This window comes from Chiroxiphia lanceolata, chromosome 3 (genome assembly GCF_009829145.1).
Source record: "Chiroxiphia lanceolata isolate bChiLan1 chromosome 3, bChiLan1.pri, whole genome shotgun sequence".
NCBI lineage: Eukaryota > Metazoa > Chordata > Aves > Passeriformes > Pipridae > Chiroxiphia > Chiroxiphia lanceolata.
The window spans coordinates 46,070,147-46,090,001 of record NC_045639.1 but is presented as its reverse complement, the minus strand read 5'-3'; the positions used below and the strand labels follow the sequence as shown (position 1 = coordinate 46,090,001).

Sequence of the window (19,855 nt, the reverse complement as noted above, 5' to 3'; positions counted from 1 at the left end):
GGTTAGGTTGATTTTTTTTTGTTTGCTTTGTTCATTGTTTTTTTTGGTCTGAATTTCTATCTTTGTTCTCAGACCATCACAATAGTGCTGTTTAATAGAATTTGTTCATGTCTCTTGGTCTCTTGCTGTGTTTCATTTGCAGCTGTATGATGTACAATTAGCTGCTGATGCACTGCTACCTGGTCTCTAGTCTTTAGCACGGTTTATTGTACTTCACATTCTCTATATGCCATAGAAAGTCAGTCAAAGTCCTAATCTCCTTACAGAAAAAATAACTTTGAGTTATGAAGCCTGACACATACTAAAATGCCTGTTGGAATTTCTGTGCACTTGCACTTTCTGTGCATGTGAATATGTGTGCATGTGTGCACATGTATGTGCACTCACCTGTGAGAGAACAAGAGACGGAAAGCATTCTTTCAAATCCACATGAGCAATCCAGGAGAGTATACTCATTAGTGTTTGTGGTAAAGATACTAGAATGTATTGAAGAAAAAAAATTTGTTTTCTATCTGCAAGTTTCAAACAGTTGTCTTTTTCTGAAGGCGAGTTTTCATAATAACTGTGCATACTCTTCTACAGCAATGTAAGCAAACATCAGGAGAGCCTCAGTCTTGCCTTAATTATTGTGATACACTTTTTGTGTCTTGTAAACAATTATTTATTGCCATATTTAGACCAAGAATGTGGGAACAGGGAAATGTGACTGATTAAATATTCCAAAAATCAGGAAAAGTAAGACTAGAATCTTAATAATGAAAAATATGGCCAGAAAATTACTTTCATGAACAAGATTTTAGAACAAAACATAATATTTAAACAGACATACAGTAATTTAGATGAACTCCTGATCCTGCTAAAGCAAGTAGCAAAACTAATTTCTTAATGTGTCATGTGAAAGAAGAAAATATTTCAGTGCAACTTCTGTGTATTGGGAAAATAAATATTTTTTAAAAAATAGTTTCAGTAAACGCATTGCTTTTTGGTAGAATTAAAGCCTCTCTTAAAACACAAACTGAAAATACATATAGTTTTGCTGGAATCTTGGCATTTTTTTGATGTGTGTGTGATAGAGCTAAATGTAATCAAAGTGAAGCAATTTCAATAAAAAGGAAACAAAAAGAAATTTTACGTCAAGCTGCCTTTCATTGTATCCCTTGACAATAATTTCACAGTATTTTTACTTTCTGCCAACGTATGGCTGTGACTTCTCTTGAGGAACTTCAGCATCTAGAAAGGCTGACGTTTCAGTATTGCCTTTCCTGCAACAAACCTACTTCACGACCTACACATGCTACTAACAATTCAGGAAGAAGATGAGGCCATGGAGGTGACTCCCTTGGTTTCTCATGAACATGATGTTGAACAGAGGTGCCACAGCCAGAGGAGCTCCTCCCTGACAGCCTTCAGGAGGGCAGCTCGTCATGTTCACGGTTTGATAGGCATTCCCATGTTCTCACCTCCACATGTAGATGCCACACAAGCATTACCGGATTTAAGTTTCACAACAGCTCTGCAAAAGAATAATGACTGTGCCGCCTCAGATTATAAAGAGTAAATTAAAAGACAGGTGTGGCTGAAGGTACAATTTATTTGGCTAAAGGTAGCTATCCATAATATAGCTACGAACATGACCACTCTGCGATGGCCAGAAAGAAACAGTTCCCTCTGAGGGATATCTCATCCTAAGAGAGCAATAAAGTAAGTCTGATTAACTGTGCTTTTGACATATTAATTTGTCTTCATTTCCATCTTCTGGAGGGAGGACAGATGTGACAGCCTCAGATATACCTTAAGGTCATCCTATGGTAAGGTGACATCATTTCCACCCTACACACCAACCTCTTATAGAAAGCTTGCACCCCAAGGGAGACTAGCATCCAGGTCTCCCAAGTACCAAAAATCAATCTTCATCCATTTACCACAGGGCACAGGCATGAATGGACTTCTGTGTATGCAGTGTGGCGTGTTAGGAAAAAGAAGGACCATGATGGGAAGAGGGGAAAGGGTAGGATGTTATTTCAACAGTAGGACTTCCCTCAGAGGCTCTTGGAAGCCTTCACCCCAGGAAAATGGATGTCTCATCTTTAAGCCTCGCACACAGCAGAATTCAGTGTGTGCAATGGAAGCCAGGGTGAGTTTCCAGTAAAATTTCCTACAAAGGAAGAGAAACTTAAAAACCTTCTGGCTGTTATCACACCACCTTAGTTTTGAAAACAGAGAGCCAAAGGAAATGAGGGATCCAATATTTAAAGGCCTTTGGGACTCTCTGCTGTCTCTGCAGCCCTTATAACAAAATGGTTAGAGTGACTTTTTGGCAGGGAGTTGTGCTGGGCACAGCCCTGCCACCCCTCACAGCACAATCGGGCAGTAGAGACAATCCTAGTATGGTCCATCCACATCTAAAACAAGGCAGAAGCTGGCACTGTTCTCAGCAGATGATCCACATATCCAAAATCTTTTCTCATCTCTAAATCAGTTTCCTGGGACTCAGTTGAGCTGTTAGTAGAAGATTGCCATGCTGCTCCCTCCACCAGCAGTGTCCAAACCAGCAGTACCCTGGTGTCCTGAGGAGCATGCAAGTTACTATGAGTAGTGAGAGGAGTTGGATACTTTATTATTTTGTGTCTGTAAGAAAGGTTGTTTGTCATACTCACCTAAGGTAACCACGAGATGTTGCTTAGCTGTATGTCAGGATCACAAGCTACAGGCACAAAAATGTAAGCCCCAGCTCTGCCTTTGTTGCTACCCCCCATCCTTCTATCTTCTGATATTTTTCATTTAGATCAACATTAATTTTCTTTTTTTCAACCACTTTACCTTGTTTCACACTCTTTTTTTCTTCCTGCCTTCCTCATTGTGAGTAGAATGTACAGTTTTGCAGATGGGTAAAACCAACTTTCAAATGCAGACAACAGCAGGAATATCCTGCATGGACTCATCTTTCCCCTTCTCAACCAAGGAGAGCTGACAGAAAGTATGAATCATCCCCATCTTTGCATGGCTGTGTCAAGCGTACTTGGATTTGAGGCATGGTGCAGAGTTCATGTCCTATTCTCCTGATACTCCCTAGGAAAGTCAGCGGGCAAAGAGGCTAAAGGCAGCTTGGGCCTCATCTAACAGCCAAAGTGATGGGCTGTACCTCTCTAGAGAAATCAGTCTTGCCCTATCTGGTGACCTAGTGGTGTTCATTGCTCCCACTTGGGAGAACAGGAGGGTTGAGGAGACACCAAGGGCCACCTCTGAGCCTTAGGCCCCTCTGAGCACTCTAATCCCTTCTGTTTTTGCAGGCTTTTCCTACCATCACATATGCCTGCCCTGTTTTTTCTTCTCTACTCCTTTTCTTTCTCTCCTCAGGCACCTTTCCAGCAGCAGCATAGGGAGGCAGGGCAGTCTGACACTGGCCTTTCAATATATTTAAATACTAGCAATTCACTGAGCTGGAAAATTATAAATCTGCAATTTTATTGAAAAAGGTGGTCACCTTCTTTTTTGGAGCCATGTTGAAAGACAGTGAGATAATTAATGGACTTTTACGCGACACAGAAGAAAAGAATAGCAAATTTTATGATGACTGGTAAGACAATTTTTTTAATTTCTAAGAAACCAACTTTCCATATGTAGTTCTGCTTATTACAAGAAGAAAAGCTATTAAAACCATCGTGTGCAGGTGAAAACGTTGTCACATAACCTTTTTTTCTCTGCACTAGCACAGATGAGGACAGCAACTGGCATTGAGGGATTAGTAATGTCTGCTAACAGTGTGCATGTGATGCCTACTCTGCACCATGTCTAGACACCTTCCTAGCATTTCATGTAACAGCATTTCAAACCAAAACAGAGACAGACCAATGCTGTCAGCACAGCTCATTGTAGTTATGAAGGGCATCCTTACTTGATGTGCTGCTGGGAAAGTTAAGCAAGAAACACAAGCCATAAAAAAGCCTTCAGGTAGGCAATATAAAAGGGGAGGCAAAAGCCACCAAAATGGAGAATAAAGGTGAAAGGTTTCAAAGGTAGAACAGGAGTCTCTCACATAGAGGGGGAGTAGAAATGAAATGAAATGAAATAGAGCTTGTCATCATCCTTTTTACAAAATGTGGGTGGATTTATGTAGCTGTAGTGAATTATGACAGAAGTGAAAATTATGTGTGCAAAGAGCTACTATACAGGTGACACAACCCCAGTCTAGAGGAGAAAAAGGCCACAGAGCTGTGCAACTGGCCACAAAAACACAGAAAGGGTGATGAGAGATGAAGTATCATCTTCTTTAGAGAAATCCTTTTGAATCAAGGACATGATATGAAGTTAGAGTGGAGTACCTCTCCAGAATAAGTAAAAGTGATTGTCTCATTGTTTTGAATAAGAATACTTTTTCCAAGTTAGCAAATGCACTTTGGTAGGAAAAAGTCTTCCAGAATAAGTCACTAAGCAACTAAGACCTATAAGAAAATGATCACTCAGCAGAGAGAATGGAGAATACAGCAGCTGTAGAGCAAACTGTTGCTGATGGTCACTTACCTTTGCTAGATGATTAAGATTTCCTAACACCCAAATGAAATGGTTGGCTGGGGCCTAAGCCTTTAGCACTCTTGGGAACAAGCTCTGCCAAGTAAAGATAGCTGAAATGCCGGGTTAAAAACAGACTTCTTCCACCCTTTCAGTTCTCCTTATTCTGACAGTTCTGTCATTCAGTCTCTGTAACACATCCAGCATTCAGGAGCTGAGTCATGTGCTTAGTCCCTCATTTACACAGCAAGCCCTGCAAACGTGGGGCATAGTTAAAAGGGCATGAGCTAAAGATATCTGTCAAGAGAAACTATTAATTCAAACCCATGATATTTAAAAATAAAGTAGAAGAGCATTTCAGTTTATTTCCCTACTTATATTAATATATCGATCATCATTAATGAATATAGCCTAGGCACTAAAACAAGAGCATCTGCTGTTAGCTTGGAAAGCATATTATTATTGCCTTTTAACATCTTTACATAAATATTTGGGAAATTTATATATTAATGTTATATTTTGTCAAGGATTCTTTCTCCTCTTAGCCCCATAGCCTCTTCAGGTTCTTATTTTCAGTCTCCCAGTGGTTGCATATGGTTATAGTAAATCAGACCTGATGAACCACAGGCACTTTCACACTTGTTTCCATATCTGGGTGCAGCACTTTGTGAGAGGAGCCACTCAGGCATATGGCCTGTAATAAGCTGAGCTCCAGTGAATTGGAACCTCCTGTTTCAACAACTATTTGGCCACTTGTTTTCTTGCTGCAGCTCTTTGATTATTTTCTTCTCTTTGACAGAATGATGAAATCAACCACAGTGTTTATGTGCCATCTCCACCAAATGCTGCCCATAGTCCAGCAGTTGGGCAGAAAAATGAGAAGATGGTCAGGGACAAGGTGCCCATTGACTCTGGAAGTCCTGAGGATTAAAAAGCACATATTCTGCTGAGGGAGAAACTAATGTATGTGCAGTTAAAACTTCCCAAACCAGCTATGGTAGCTTGTGGTGACTTTTTTGCTGAGGTTGTCCATGCAGCAATTGGCAGCCTCAGTTTTCTCTCTTACACCAAAAATGGGATAATTATTTCTTATGGTACATATCCTCAGTAATAATTACAGAATTTCATTTAGAAGCACATCAGCTTAAAGGTATTTGAATACTTTAATCCATCTCAGTGAAAAATATCAGTTGCAACAAACAGGCGACATACCCAGTGCAATGGCAGAATAGGAAACAAGGGTGAAATTTTTCAAACAAATGAATGAACAAACCAAAGGCTTTGTGCAATGCAAAAATCCAATGAAAAAACAAGCAAGGAAAAAAATAAGCCTTATCCCTGGCCTAGAGAATGTCAACTCATGTAATTTCTGAGGAGAATCCAAGGGGACTTCTACACCTTGTTTCCCTCCTCTCAAGCCTATATCTTAAGCACACAAGTTGATCAAACATTTATTGCTACTGAGGATGCAGGACAACATCTGTGTTGCCTTTTGAGCCCCAGGACAGCACAGAGAGCTCTATATTCATCCTAATTAAAAGCAACTGAAAAGTTTTACATCAAACTGTTTTGCAACAGAGAGTCGAGGTTTCAGTTGCAGTGAATTATTCATGAAATCATTCTGCTTTCTGCAGAACACTTCAATTTTTCATTGAAAACCCGAGCAGGTAAACCAAGAAACTGCATGAAATACTTCAGTTCTGGAGAACCATCACAACATTCCAGAGACTTAAAGTCCCTCCCGTTCCCATTCTTTGTTGTGGGCTTTGCCCCTCTACCAAACTTCATTTCCCAGCAACATTCTGGCCAGACAGCAGTGCTGATGCATACCTTCCCACCCACACAAGAGAAGAATACTGATCATTATGGAAAGTGCAGTGACGTTAAGGAGTCACCGCTTTGCGGTTTTTTGGGTCTTGAAATTTTCTACCACCTAACTCAGTCATTGTTGAAGGTACAGGGAGGAAAAAAGCATGAAGAAAGGGCAGTGTGGAAGAAAAATGGGCATGAGTGCTTTCAACCTACTCAGCTGCAGCTGTTGGTTTGCGTAGGAAATGAAGCGGAGCTACAAGACCCTCCAAAAATGAACATGACAGTCACTGAAGTATGAAAAACCAAGGTGCAGAAAAAGAGGCTACTCGGTCTTGTTCAGTGACAGCCATAGGATGTGTCAGACAGCTTTCACAGAGAGATCAGCTCAGCACCCAGTCTAAAAGTCAAGGTACAAGAGAAGTGAATATGTTACGTGAAGGTGAATTTATACCCAAATAACACAAAGACCATCACAAAAAAGTACAAAGGAGATTCAGAAAAACAGTCTTTGACATCCTCAAGGCAAAAGTACGTACTGACAAGAAAAGTAACTTAAAGTCAATTGCTGACTGTACTTGCTGTCTAGAGAGGATTGCTTTTGATATCTCCAACCAGAGTCTCAGCTGGTCTAACTTAGATGGTTGATTTCAGTAAAATCCTTGACCATTTACCTGTTGAGCCTCTCAGTCTTAGAGAACTGGCATATTATCTAAGGTGAAAAATACATGCTTTGGCTATGCTTAAACTTCTGTTCAAGCAGAAATACCATGAGCTGGAGGCTTCAAAACTAACAATGCTTCCCTGCAGCTATTAAAAAAAACAGAGGTAAAAGGTCAGTTTCACTCCTGAGATCAAAAAAATATTGGCATTTAGTTTTGAAAAGAAAATTGAATCATCCTAAGCAAGGTGAAGAGTAGGGATGTTAATGTAGGGAAGCTCTTAAGTGTATCTGTAAAGAGGATCAGAAATAAACATGTAAAAGAAGTTTGACATCTTTCTCAGAGGGAGAAGTTATGAATGATTGGATATGTTTGAAAGTTGGTGCGACGACTTTCAGAACCAAAAGATCAAGAGACTCTTGATCAAGGGAATCTAGGAGAGGCAGAAAGAGAGGCAGAGGTGAAGAAATATAAGCCCATAGCAAAAAATCTTTTTGACTATGTTTCAGGCCCTTTTCCTTTCTGATTAGAGCTGTGGTGGGAAGGAAAGGACAGAAATATGTGAACACCTGTCTTTTAAAGCTGGGTAGCATCCACTGGTAACATCATCAAAAATTTGATTTGGGTTCTGTTTGAGAAACAAACCCCAATCAATTCTCACTTGAGTAGTCCTCATTCTTCTGTACAAGGAAAAATAATTGGTGAGCTGATCAGATAAGGAAATGCTAAACAAGATACCTGATTATAGCAGAAAGCTGATCTATGGGATGAATTAGCCTCTTGAGTGACATACAAAACTGGAGAAAGATAAAGAAAATTATCAGACGCTGGTAAGGAATTTACTGGATTGTTTTGACTGTGCCAAGTGATTCCCAGGGCATGGCATTCAGCGGTGCTTCTACTGCTGCTCCAGAAGAGCCTGGCATATGGTTTCACTCTAGCTTAGCATTGGTGGGAAAGTTTGTGTGTGGATAACATGGATGACTCAGTCACTGATAGGAGCTGACCATACACAGAGTAGCACAGTTAGAAATCCATGACTACCCTGCATTTAACCAATACTTTTACCTCAGTACTGGTCATGCAGAAACTACCTGTAACAGAAAAGAAGTGCCTAGCATAGCTGTAAGGGCATGTACCATCCCCATGTCCTACTGAGGTCTTTTATCAGGCTGATGCCATGGGTAGGTGCCGCTTGCCCAGCTGACACTTGTTGGCTCAGTCCCAGTGCAAGGGTTCACTGGTTCAGCTGCTGCAGGTGACCACAGCTACTTTTGGTCAGCTGAACTTGAAATATAAGTTGCTATTGAGGCAGGCAGTGACTTTTCTTTCTTCAGGATGTGGATGCTGGAAACTGTTTTAAAATTCCATTTTGATTATTCCTCTGTGTGTGTGTGTGTGTGTGCATTCTGTTACTTGCAATATCTGCTTAGAAGCATTAAAGCAAAATGTCTTTGTCAGCTTTGTCTTTTTCTATTTGACAACTGCTGATGTCATTTTACTTTTGTTTGTAAATCTCAGCCTGTTTGCTGCTGAGTCACAGAAGAAGGCAAGAGATAATAAATATAGCCCTTAATAAACCAAGAAAGCTGTGGACCATTGAAATGACAATCAGAAAGGGAGTCTTTCTTAACCAGAAATAGCAGAACAGAAGGATCCTGTTTCCTGTGCAGATTTCCCTGTCACTCACAAGCTTTGAATGATGTGGGTTGCATTCTCCAAAACAGAAATGTGAATATCAAGAGTCAGTAGCAGAGACTGCCCTATCTATGGAAACAGGAGTAAAGGAAGCCCAGTATTTCCCATACAGGCTCCCTAAAGCAACTGTCTGCTGACAGAAATTATAAAATGCAGAACAGGGACCTGAAGCACAGAAAGATGACTTTCACACCCATGTTCTGATTTTCAGTGTTTACACCTCATCCTCAGTATTCCTCAATCTTTCAACTAGTTTGACTGAGGCATGAAGTATTTAAACCATTGCCTGCATTTTTAAGTTTTAGGAAAGATCTACTATTGCTAAGACCAGCACATTTTAGGTTTACCGGAGGACAGCAACGACACAGGAGTTGACTGTGTATCTGCATGATGTTGAGTCATTGGTACTTGATTCTCTAAGACTGAGAGGATAGATCCACACACTGTGTGATGATACAATTCTCAGAAAATTGGCAGGTTATAAAGTCCACTGATGCATACCCCATCCTTGCAACCACAGAGTCATGTGAAGTGATAACTACAATGGGAGCATTGACCTAATGAATGGAAAAAACTGAGAGTAGGACCCTACTGCTGTGTCATCGTAGAGATTACAAGGTTGTCCAGCTGGTAACTTGAGAGATGGAGTGAGACAACAAGATGTATCTCTTCTCCAGTACGAATTAAATGCTTTCTTGGACTTCTACAATAAGAGAACAATATGACTAATCCAGGGGCTTGGTGATATCTCTCAGCTTTATTCAAGACAGCATACAGACTCTCCAATGTTTTTCACCAACACAGTCCAAAATATTTTCATTAACTGCAATGGTTTAAAAACAGCTACCACAAAGCCCTACCTGCTTTCTTGAGAGAAGCGGTGTTGCTGAAGTACCGTGGGGGATCGCAAGAGGGATCATGGTATGTGTCTAAAAAACGCTGGTCACAGCATGGCAACCAGTGGATTGAAACATAAGATGTGCTCAAAATGATCGCTGGAATTAAATTCTCACTACAAACACAAGTCTCTTAACTTGTGTTTTGGCTTGAAAACATTCTCATGGCCAGGTTTATTTTATTGTAAAGGATTCACTGAAGCAGGCAGCAGGGTAATGTACAGATTTCCTTCAGAGTACCAAGAGCAAGAAAGTATAATTTCCAAAACTGTGATTGGCAAATCAGTGTCTGAGGGCTGTAGTGCCAATGCAGACTCTTCTACATGCACAGCTATCAATGTAGTGTATTTGAGAGGCTTACGTCTACTATTCGCAGCTTTCTCCTTCTCTCTCTTTTTGAAGTTGCCTCACATGCAATATAGTGCTGCTACTTCCAAAGTCCATTTCCCTGAGGAAACCCAGAAAGTCATTCCCCATTTTATTTGCATCCACAGTAATTACTCAGGCAGTAATTGAAGGGACTTTGAATATTTATTAAAACTACATCAAAGGTGTAGCACTGTTTCTCCTTCCTACATGACCTGCAAGGAAACAAAAAACACCAGATAACTCCATTCAAGTTCAAGTTATTTAGTCCTATTGCTTTCATCTGAGTACTTTTTCCTAAGTGGTTATAGACCGGGTTCTGTTGTTGTTCTTGCCATGGCTAATTTAGTTCTCTGCATGTGTTTCAAGCATTTTGCTAAGGAGCTGCATTGTTTATAATGACATCGATGATGAATTTTCTTCACCATCAGCCCCTCTCTGAGGTCCTACACTGTCTGAGGGAAATGCTTCCAGACTCACAATTTCTTTGTCAGGCCAAAAGGTACACTATAACTCATTATTTCAGAGAAAAATGCCAGCAGGACTGAAATCTGCAAGTTTGCCTACTCAATGTGAGCAGCAAAGAGAGGCTGATCCCCCGCCAAGAAAGAAAGTTAAAGTGGTGAGAACATTAGCCTGCTAAGCCATAGAGCTAGACTTGATTGCAGACTAAGTAAGGATAAAACACATTTCATTCACTGAAACATGATAGCTTCAAATAGATATTCAAAATGTATGTCTGCAATAATTTCTTCTACTCATACTCTAAAAAGATGTCATTACCTCAGTGCTAGTGGAGCATACTACATTATATACTTATCTTTTTAATAGCTTTGACATTAGTGCAACAATAAGCACAGGATTGACAGCTGATTTATTTATTTATCTATTTATTTAAGAAAATTCCAAGCACTGAATAGAAAATCATTAGCCTCAGCTGGCCTCAGGGCTTTCTAACTGTTTACAACTCCTAAAAGTATGTGCAGGTTTTTTTTTTAATAAAGGAAGGAAATATGGTTTTGTCATTCAGTGTGATCTGTGATTTTCCTTTTCTATGGGTAATGGCAGCAAATTTAAATAGAAGCCCTTCTGAACTCAAAAGAAAACTAAAATTAAAGCAATTGAAGGTTTTTATGGTGACTGGTGCATCAGGGACATCAGTCCAACTTGTCGGGGGCTTGATATTTTGGTTATGGTTAAATAGTTAAAACTTTTTTAACTTTTATGGCACAGAACCTGAGATTTAGCAGAAATGCTTACCATTGTCTTCACCTTCCACAGTGCCTGATGTTGGAGTATTTTACAAATTTATTTTCTTTCTACCCCAACCACACATGAAAAACAGAGGATTTTGGCTGTTCCAGTATGTCCATTGTGTTAGAGTGCTGTTCTTTTCTTATGAACATCAACCTGGATCATAAATGGGATTAATTTCACATTAACTGCAGCTGGAAAGTAAGCTAAAAGTAGGAAAAAGTAACAAGGTATCATCCATGGTATTTGGTTTTGCTCCTTTGAGAGGACAGATATTGCCGTTTTAAGCTGTCTTCCAAATAGTTGGGATTCATTAACCTCTGGAGCTGCCTTTTGTGGTAGTGCCCCACCAGCTTTGGAAACATGAGGGATTAAATTAGACTAGAATCTAACTTTTTGACAGCTGTGACTAGTGGAGTTGAGTAACACTGTAGGTAACATCTGCTGGTTGCATTAGTCAGGGGTAGTTCCAACTCACTTTAGTACTCTGTTCCTTCTCGCCTTGCTTTTTATCCTGTATTCCAGCCACAATCAGTTAATTCTGCATATGGCACATTTTTTCTGCAGTTCTATGCTATATTTTAATAGGTTTTGCTGCCTGTATTAACCGAAAATTATTAAAACCATAAAGTGCTTCAAAACAAGCAGTGTCAGAAAGAAATCTCTCTTCTAAGTATCCTCTTCGCTGCTGGTAACTATCATTTGCAGTTACAAATTATATCATTTAAACCTTGTCTAGCTGTTGCCCACATTTCTAAAGCATCTCCTTCCTGATGGAGCTTTAACTTCCACTCAGAGTATTTTCTTCATGTTGCTCCTGTTGAAGTCTTCTCGAGAAATTACTCAGGGCTGAGGCGTCTGACAGAGGTCTGCCACTGTCACTGCCTATGCCCTAGCTGATCGCCACTGGGTTACAGGAGTTACTTAAGCTTCTGTGACACAGCACAGCCACCAGCAGCCATTGTCAGCTGAGGGCTTCCCCATCTCTGGCTTGTAAGTCATAAGTATGCCAAGGAGTGCAGCATGTACTTTTTGTAGGTGGTAGTACCAAGGAGCAGGTGGTATGTTTGTTTCCTGCACAGACACTGAGCTTTGCATTTTCATTCTAGTACATTATGTGATTATTAAATATTTTTATGCAGATGTCACAGTGGGTAACCAGAAGATGAGATGGATGTTGAGGCTAAACTATTTGAAATAGCACCCACTTCTCTGCACAGGGCTCAGCTTCTCTGTCTGCATTGCGGTCCTTGGTCCCTTAATTATCTGCACGGGGGAATGTATCGCTGGATGCTTATGGCCCACTCTATGCTCCCAACTAATTGTTGATATTTTTTTTTACCTTTTGTTTGTTTGTTTGTTTTTGTTTGTTGTTTGTTGTTGTTGGGTTTATTTTGGTTTTTTTAAAGAGGCAATAAGAGGATGGCAAGTACTCAGATCTTGTCATGACTTTAAGGGAGGGAGGAATCAGACTACAGTCCAAGAATGGAGTGTTTGGGTGAAAAGTTATCTGTCTTATGGTGTAGAAGCACCATTGTTGGAAGTAGATACACAGTCTGATACCAAGAGTCTTGTTACTCTATATTACAAGACTTCTGAGTTTCTGAAACATATTATGTGATGCAAATCAAAGAGGATTCTGTTGATGTCAGTTCTGAGGGTTCATTGTTAGATTCTGATTTTAAATACAGTTGTAGCTTTTTGAAAACTGAGGGGTAAATCCTGTGCTGTCAGAACCCATGGGTTTACACAGAGTAGTGTACGTTATTTTGATGTACAGCAAACTTTAGTTATTATTCTAATCAGGTTGCAGTGCATTTGATGTATATATCCAGTTCTCCATTTACACTGCAGTGTATATAATTGCTACAGTTGTCCTCATGTGTGTGCATATTTATACTTATAAATACATATACACTCAAACTATACATAAAGGTATATTTATATACATACACCAAAACTTTCCTTTATGCACACAAGTATATATAAAAATACAGACACACAAGCAGGTGTATATAAATCTGCAACCTCTTGTGACCTACAGTAAAGAATTACAAATTGGATAGAAGATAAATTTTCTTTTTTTTCTGTCTAGAAAAATGAATCTAAAGCATAATTTGCAGCACAGAAAGGAAATGGTTTTGATGTTTATGAATCGCTATTGTCAAATTTGTTCAAGTAAAATACAATACACTGGATATATATACACAGCAGCTCTCTTCATGTTTAAAACATTCTAGAGAGCTTAACAAGTGATAACCTAAGATAAAGCTGCTGTTGGGTCAAAGAATGAATTAAACAAGTGTTGCCTTTAGTCTTGACATGAAAGCATTTACAGAGCCAATGTTCTAAATCTTCGCTGGCAGAATATTCAGAAGTGGAAAACGAAAGAGCACTTAAGATGCATGGGCCCTTTCAGCTATGGATTTATAATGATATTTCTGTAGAGCATTTTTAGAACACAAAACCTGACTTGGGCAGTAAGGAAGTAATACCTCACCTGGATATGTAGGGCCTAGAGGTTAGATGTGCACCTGGAATACCTTTAAGAGCTAACAAAAGCCTGAGAATAGTGACCTTCTGGGGGACTGACAGCAACAGCATCTGACCTGGTGACCCTTCCCTCCCCTATGCTGTTTTCTTAAATTCATGCAACTTCAGACTTTTTCTTGCTTATATTTTGTAAGTATACATCATGATTATGCAACTGCCAGGCTGAAAGCTCCTAAATGGGTATAACTGCCACAATGGGTCAGTCACAGTTTGTCCAAGAAACTTCTGTCCTGAGTGAATCGACCAGAAGCAGAGGAGAGGGGAATTTTCCCTCTGTGTCTGGTCACAGAATTTGGCTGAGCAGTTTATTGTGTTGCTGTCATGGTGTGGATGAACACCTGTCGGTCAAGATTCAGAGAACTGGGAAGATCTTGGTGGATGCCTTTTTCCATTCAGCATTGAAAATCTGATGGATGGTTATGGCCTGCAGTTGTTCCTCAACTGATCCCAGCTGAATCCAGCTCTCTGGTGTGGACTGTACTTCATTATAGTCTTGCTCTGTTACATTGTATTAGAATAAACTATTTGTCCCTTCTTGAACCCCCAAATGTGCTTTTAAATAAATTGCATTAGTTTCAAAAATCTCTGGTTCATTTGAAAATAGCCTCCAGGAAAACCAAAGGGCTAACAACAAAGAGGAAACTCTGAGGGTATATAGAAGTAGTCAAGACTCAGGTCCCTTTCATCATTATAAATATTTCATGTAAAGTGTAGTAGACAGAGCCATAGACTAAATTGTCCTTGACCCAAATTTCATTTTTTGAACAATTTGTTTTAGGATCATTCCAATAAAGAGTGAAAGTGGCTGAAATTGATAAAAAGTGGATTTTAAATACTTAACTGCAGAGTCGCTATCCAAATCTCCCTCGTTGCCCACACTCCATCAGTGTGGACTTTTGTTTTCCTTTCTGTAAGCTATGCAAATGCCCAGGACTCCATACTCCTGATTACACTAAAAACCTCTTTCTAAGTATCTACAATCTAATGAGATTCTAAAAACCACTTGAACAGACACTTGTCATAGATTACACCTAGACCATAGGGACAGGATCAGACACCAAACAAAAGGAACAAGCACCTGTATTTCCTACAAGACCCTCCGGGTTAGGAAGGGGCAGGCACGGGGTCTGTGTCCTCTGCATCCTGTTGGAGTCCAAGCATATGACTCCATGCTGTGGAAGGCATCTTAACCTTGGTAAGACAGGCTAGACTAAGCACCAGGTCTCTCCCCTGGGCTTCCTGCATCTGCACAGGATGCATATGGGAGACAAACAAAATGCAGGGAGGGCTTGAGTAGTAAGGGCATTCACCTGCACTTGTGGAGATGTTGGGAGTCTAGGCCCTCTTACACTAAGGATAACCTGCTATCTTTGAACAAAAAATTGAATGTTACGAATCCATTCCTTTGTGTAGACCCCATTTAAGATCTATGTAAGGTGTGGTAAAACGTTTACTCAATGCGTTGTTTCATTTTACCTTTATAAATGGCTTTAAGGGAGTTTACCTGAAGAGCAGGGACTTGCCAAAGGGCTGGCAGCTGATTGCAGTAACTCATCAGCACTATATGGCAAAGGGGCTGCACCACACACCTCCTGCTGAGGAGCTCACTTCTTGGTGGTGTAAGAGCTCACCACTCCTCCACCATGCTGCCCAGCATCACTGGATATAAAAGTGGCTTAAAAGGCTTTTGCTAATGTGTACTAGAGGTTAATTGCAGGAGCTGGGAAAGCTGATGTTTGTCTGAAAACAAACACAATATATGTTTGTAGTGGAAGTTGTAAACAAGGAGGCATGCTGAGTAGGTAGCCTCAAGCTAGCAGAATTTTTTAAAAATCCTGAGATTTGTCTTTACATTATTTATAGGCTGGAGAAGATTCATTGTTTGTGAAACAACAGGCAGCCTTTGTGCTACATCTATTGACACAGTGAAACCTTCTTGGAGTGAAATTTGCTTTGATATCCTGTAGAGATTTCCTCCCAAATTCTGAGTTTCTCAAATAGGCTGTTCTCAAGCTTGCCCCTTCTCTCACACGCACGCTCTCTTGCTGTGCCTTGTATGATGTGTGCTACACTTCACAGTGAACCGAACCCCATGCGGTGGGAGAGAATTATTAAGGGTGTATGGTATCTTTAAAGAACAAATTAGTAAAACATTGATTCGTATTAACTCAAAGAAAAGCAATCTTCATGAAGGCATTAGCAAAGAGTAAAATAACTGTTATGTACACAAATTTGGTGTGTTCTGTGCAGAACACAGCGTGAGATAAAGATGCTACTTTTATAATATTATCAGAAAGCAGGGAACAAAACAAGAAAGAGTACTGAAAGACTAATTTCTGCCCCAGGGAAACAAGACAAAACACTGTGTCCTAAGAGAATAATCTGTACTGACTGCCATCCTTTATCCTTCATCCTTCATGGTAATGTGAGAGCAGACTGCAAAGGCTCAGTGGGCAAAATTCCGTTGCATGTAACTCCTCTGAAGTCTAAGATAGTACACTAGAGATTATCATAGCCCATTTCAGACTCAAAAGTGGTTTTGCACTTTATTTATTATGATTTATTGAACTGCAGTAGCCCCTAGAGGCTCTCAGTAGGACTGCTGTCCCACTGTGCTTCATGAGCTAACAGGAAAGGACAATGATGGGACACTTGGGCACTCTGATTTCACTGGGGTCTGTCAGAAGCTCAGAAGTCGTCTTTAATTCCTTTCCAGAGATCAGGTTCATGTCCTGTTTTTGTACTTATCACTGAGTGAGGCCCTCTGATAAAGACCCTCACAGCTGATGGAGTTACTACTATCCACAGCTTGCTGCTGTCTGCACCAACTCATCCTCCCCTGTTACAAACAAAATTTGCCAGAGAGAAACAATGTCCTGCGATGTCATAGATAGGCTCCACAGCAGAGATCTTCTATTAGCCAGTCCCAAGAGCTAAGGAAAAACAAGAACGACAACAAAAAAAGAAGGAAAAGTTAGCAGTACAGCTGTCAGAAAAGCAGTGGAATAGTCAAACAGGAGCTTCAGTCATTCCCTCTGGGCTAGAAAGAGAGATATCTTGTCATGTGGAGCTGTTAAAAGTAATTAGAAGCTAAGGGAAAAAAAATAAAAGAAGACCTGTAGAATTACCACCTCTAAAACAGATGTTTTAAATTTCTAGACTGCTTTTTCTTTACGTGGGGGGAAACTATCTTTTTTTTTTTTTTTTGAGGGTGGTGGTGATGTTTCTTCTTTTACCTTGCCTAAGTCTTGAAGCTGCAACATTGCCAGAGAAAGTAGTTTCACTAATAAATAGGCTTCATACAATATGAAAATACCACTACATACTGCAGGGACAGGCAAAGGATAGAAGTAGACATGACAGTAATGCTGGATTCCTGCCCATTAAACATATCTGAAAACAGCTTCTGGTACAGCTTGCTCTGGCTAATAGGCAGTTTAACTTGCTCAGCACACTGTTCAGTCTTAAATCCGCTTTGACCACCTCAGTAAATGGTCTGAATGGCTCTTCCATCCATGGTATCCTGTTGTCTTTTATATAGGTAACATTTTCTTTTTATAGGAGGTTTCTTCTAAGCATCCTAAATTGTTTTGAAAACTTTTCAAAGCTCATTAAAGTCTTACTAAATCAGTAAATATATTTTCGATTAATTTCAATACAATCATTGAAGGCATCATTGCTTCTATCATGGAGATTCATCCCAAGGTGGATTTGCTGTACTATGTTTGAAATCCAGAGGAGGTTTTATATTCTAGAGCAACATTACTCTAGAAAAATCAGTCAGGAAAGGATGTGCATGACAAAATCAAACGTATCAAAAGGACAGCAAAGAAGGCTCTTGCTTTCAGAAGATAATCTTCAAAAATAAAAATGACCTGTAACAAGTCTTTCTGAGTAGTTTAATTTGTCTGAAACAATCAAGGGATCTTCATAAACTAAAGACTGATCTTTTCAGCACATGGTTGTGTCCTGATCCAAAGGGATTAGGGCTTTCTAGTCACCAGCCAACATTAGCTCTGCAGTTTTCCTCAGTGACTTCTTCTATTGCATGTCTTTCCCTATCAATACTTATTGAGTCTGGATGTAGTTCATGTCTCGAGGTATTTGGTTATGGCAATTTAGACCCGATTCCTCTGCTGGCTCTAACATGAGGTCCTCAGAGACAGATATAGAAGGTACCTCTTTGTATCTGTTTTTCTCAGTAGCAAGCAAAGACTAGTTTCTTCTCCTCAAAGATAAGTACTGAAAGTTGTGGATGTGACAAACAGGAATAGGCAGGAAAAATCACCTAAGCACATCCACGGGAAGGTTGTAGTCAATGAGTAGAAAGAGCAAAGAAAAGGACGTGAGGAATACAGTCTGACCAAGCAGTGTTTGTTAGCGGGTTGCTGCTGCAGACATGGTATAGGCACATAGGAGTTTAAGGAGACAGGATATAAAGCAATCAAACCCACTTTTTCTGTAGCTATCTTTTCTTTTCAGTTAAAGAAACCCAAACAAACTCACTTTTCAACAATTTAGCTCTGTAATAGAGGCTGAGCAGTGAGGGGGAGGGAGGAACCCCTGTCTGTCTGCTGGGGGCCTAGACCACCCTGCTAGTCATGGAAGGGAGCACAGATACTGCCCGGTAAGGATGCTCCTTGCATATGTGTTGCACGCAGCTCTCTGCATGCTCAGTGAGCAAATTTCATACCTTGAACTACTGGGCTCAGCCAGGCATTTATTCTTGCTGAGAATATGATTTTTCAGCTTTTTCTAAAGCTGGGCTTGACCTAAAGACTGCCTGCACAAAGGTAGGGGCACAAGGCAGGAAATGCTTAGAGGTTCCACTTATACAGGAACTGTAACAGAAAAAGTAACGCAGAAGGGAAGCAGTACAAAAAATCATTTATCATATCAACCTGTGAAATGGGTGGTATTATTAACATGCCTAATATTTTTGTTAACTCAGAAAAGATGTCCTGAAGTGCTATTACTAACGACAGCACTGCATTGTTATGTAAATGAAGCTTCCAGCCAAAAGGTTGAGTGGTGCAGTTCATACTGCAGTTTTTGTGGAACAAAGACAAAACCTTTGCTTTTGGTCCCTCTGTAGGACTAACTTTTTTTTTTCTTAAAGTCCAAGATAATGGGGGCTACTCTTCTGCCTGGCATGACCAGGTTTAGCATATGGGTTTAGCAACAGCAGTTGAAAGATACTTAGAAATATAGGGACAAAATTAGGATGCAAATTCTCTGGATCCTTTCTCACATGCTTCCCACAGAAGGAAATCCAGCTTGACATAGGTTTTGCACATAAACTGAACAAACCCTAAATATTACAATTCCATCGCCACCACTGGGCTTCTTAAATATAGTTCTTTCAAAGAGATACTGTCAATGGGAGCAGAAACCATTTCTGTAGTGTCCACTTAGAACTAGCCGGGAGCTAACCAAAATATCCCCAGCAGCTGGTGAGCACTTAGGATCTGCATAGTTTCCAGGTGAGAAGGAATTCACAGGGCTCCAAAAGTCTGCCAGAATTGATTTGGTGAGCCACTGCGACTTGAATTTGAGGGCAGTCCATAGTATGTATTACAAATATATGTTTCCCTTGGGAGTTTAAATTTTCCTTCAGCTCAGGCTCTGTAGCTAGTTTGCACAATGCAATTAACAGAATTTGTTGCTGCAACTGGAGTTTGCAGTAGTGGTTCAGTCAGGACATGTGAGGCACAATTGAATCTTATTCATTTTTTCCTGACTCTATGGACTCCTCAATGCTAGCGCGAGTATACGATTGTAAAAATCCATTTGTTTGTCACTACAGCAAAAGCTCTGCCTATGAATATGTACACAAAGCACAGCAGTTGTAAAAGTAGCAGCCATTTTACATTGTCACCTCTAGAAAAGAATTTGACTTCACAGAGGGAGAGAATGCAACACAGGACAATCAGGGATTTTATTAAGGCAAGCATCTTCAGTGATAAAGTAGTGGGTGTAGTCCTTAGAGAGAGGTTCTACCATTTTAATCACAGCAGTAGAGTGGTACGACTTGGTGTGTAGGCAAGTAATAAAATAAATTTTGAGAGCCTGTTCTTAGCTACAACATTCCTATGTTCTCACTTTATA

At 40.1% G+C, this 19,855-nt stretch overlaps 1 long non-coding RNA gene across 1 annotated transcript in view; it reads right to left on the bottom strand.

The window, feature by feature from the left end:
- The window catches only part of LOC116784764, a 44,519-nt gene extending 28,281 nt beyond the window's left edge, over window positions 1-16,238 (bottom strand). Inside the window, exon 1 of the long non-coding RNA XR_004356236.1 lies at window positions 16,140-16,238. This is a non-coding gene — a long non-coding RNA (uncharacterized LOC116784764). The remainder of the gene's footprint in view (window positions 1-16,139) is intronic.
- Between the last annotated feature and the right edge of the window lie 3,617 nt (window positions 16,239-19,855).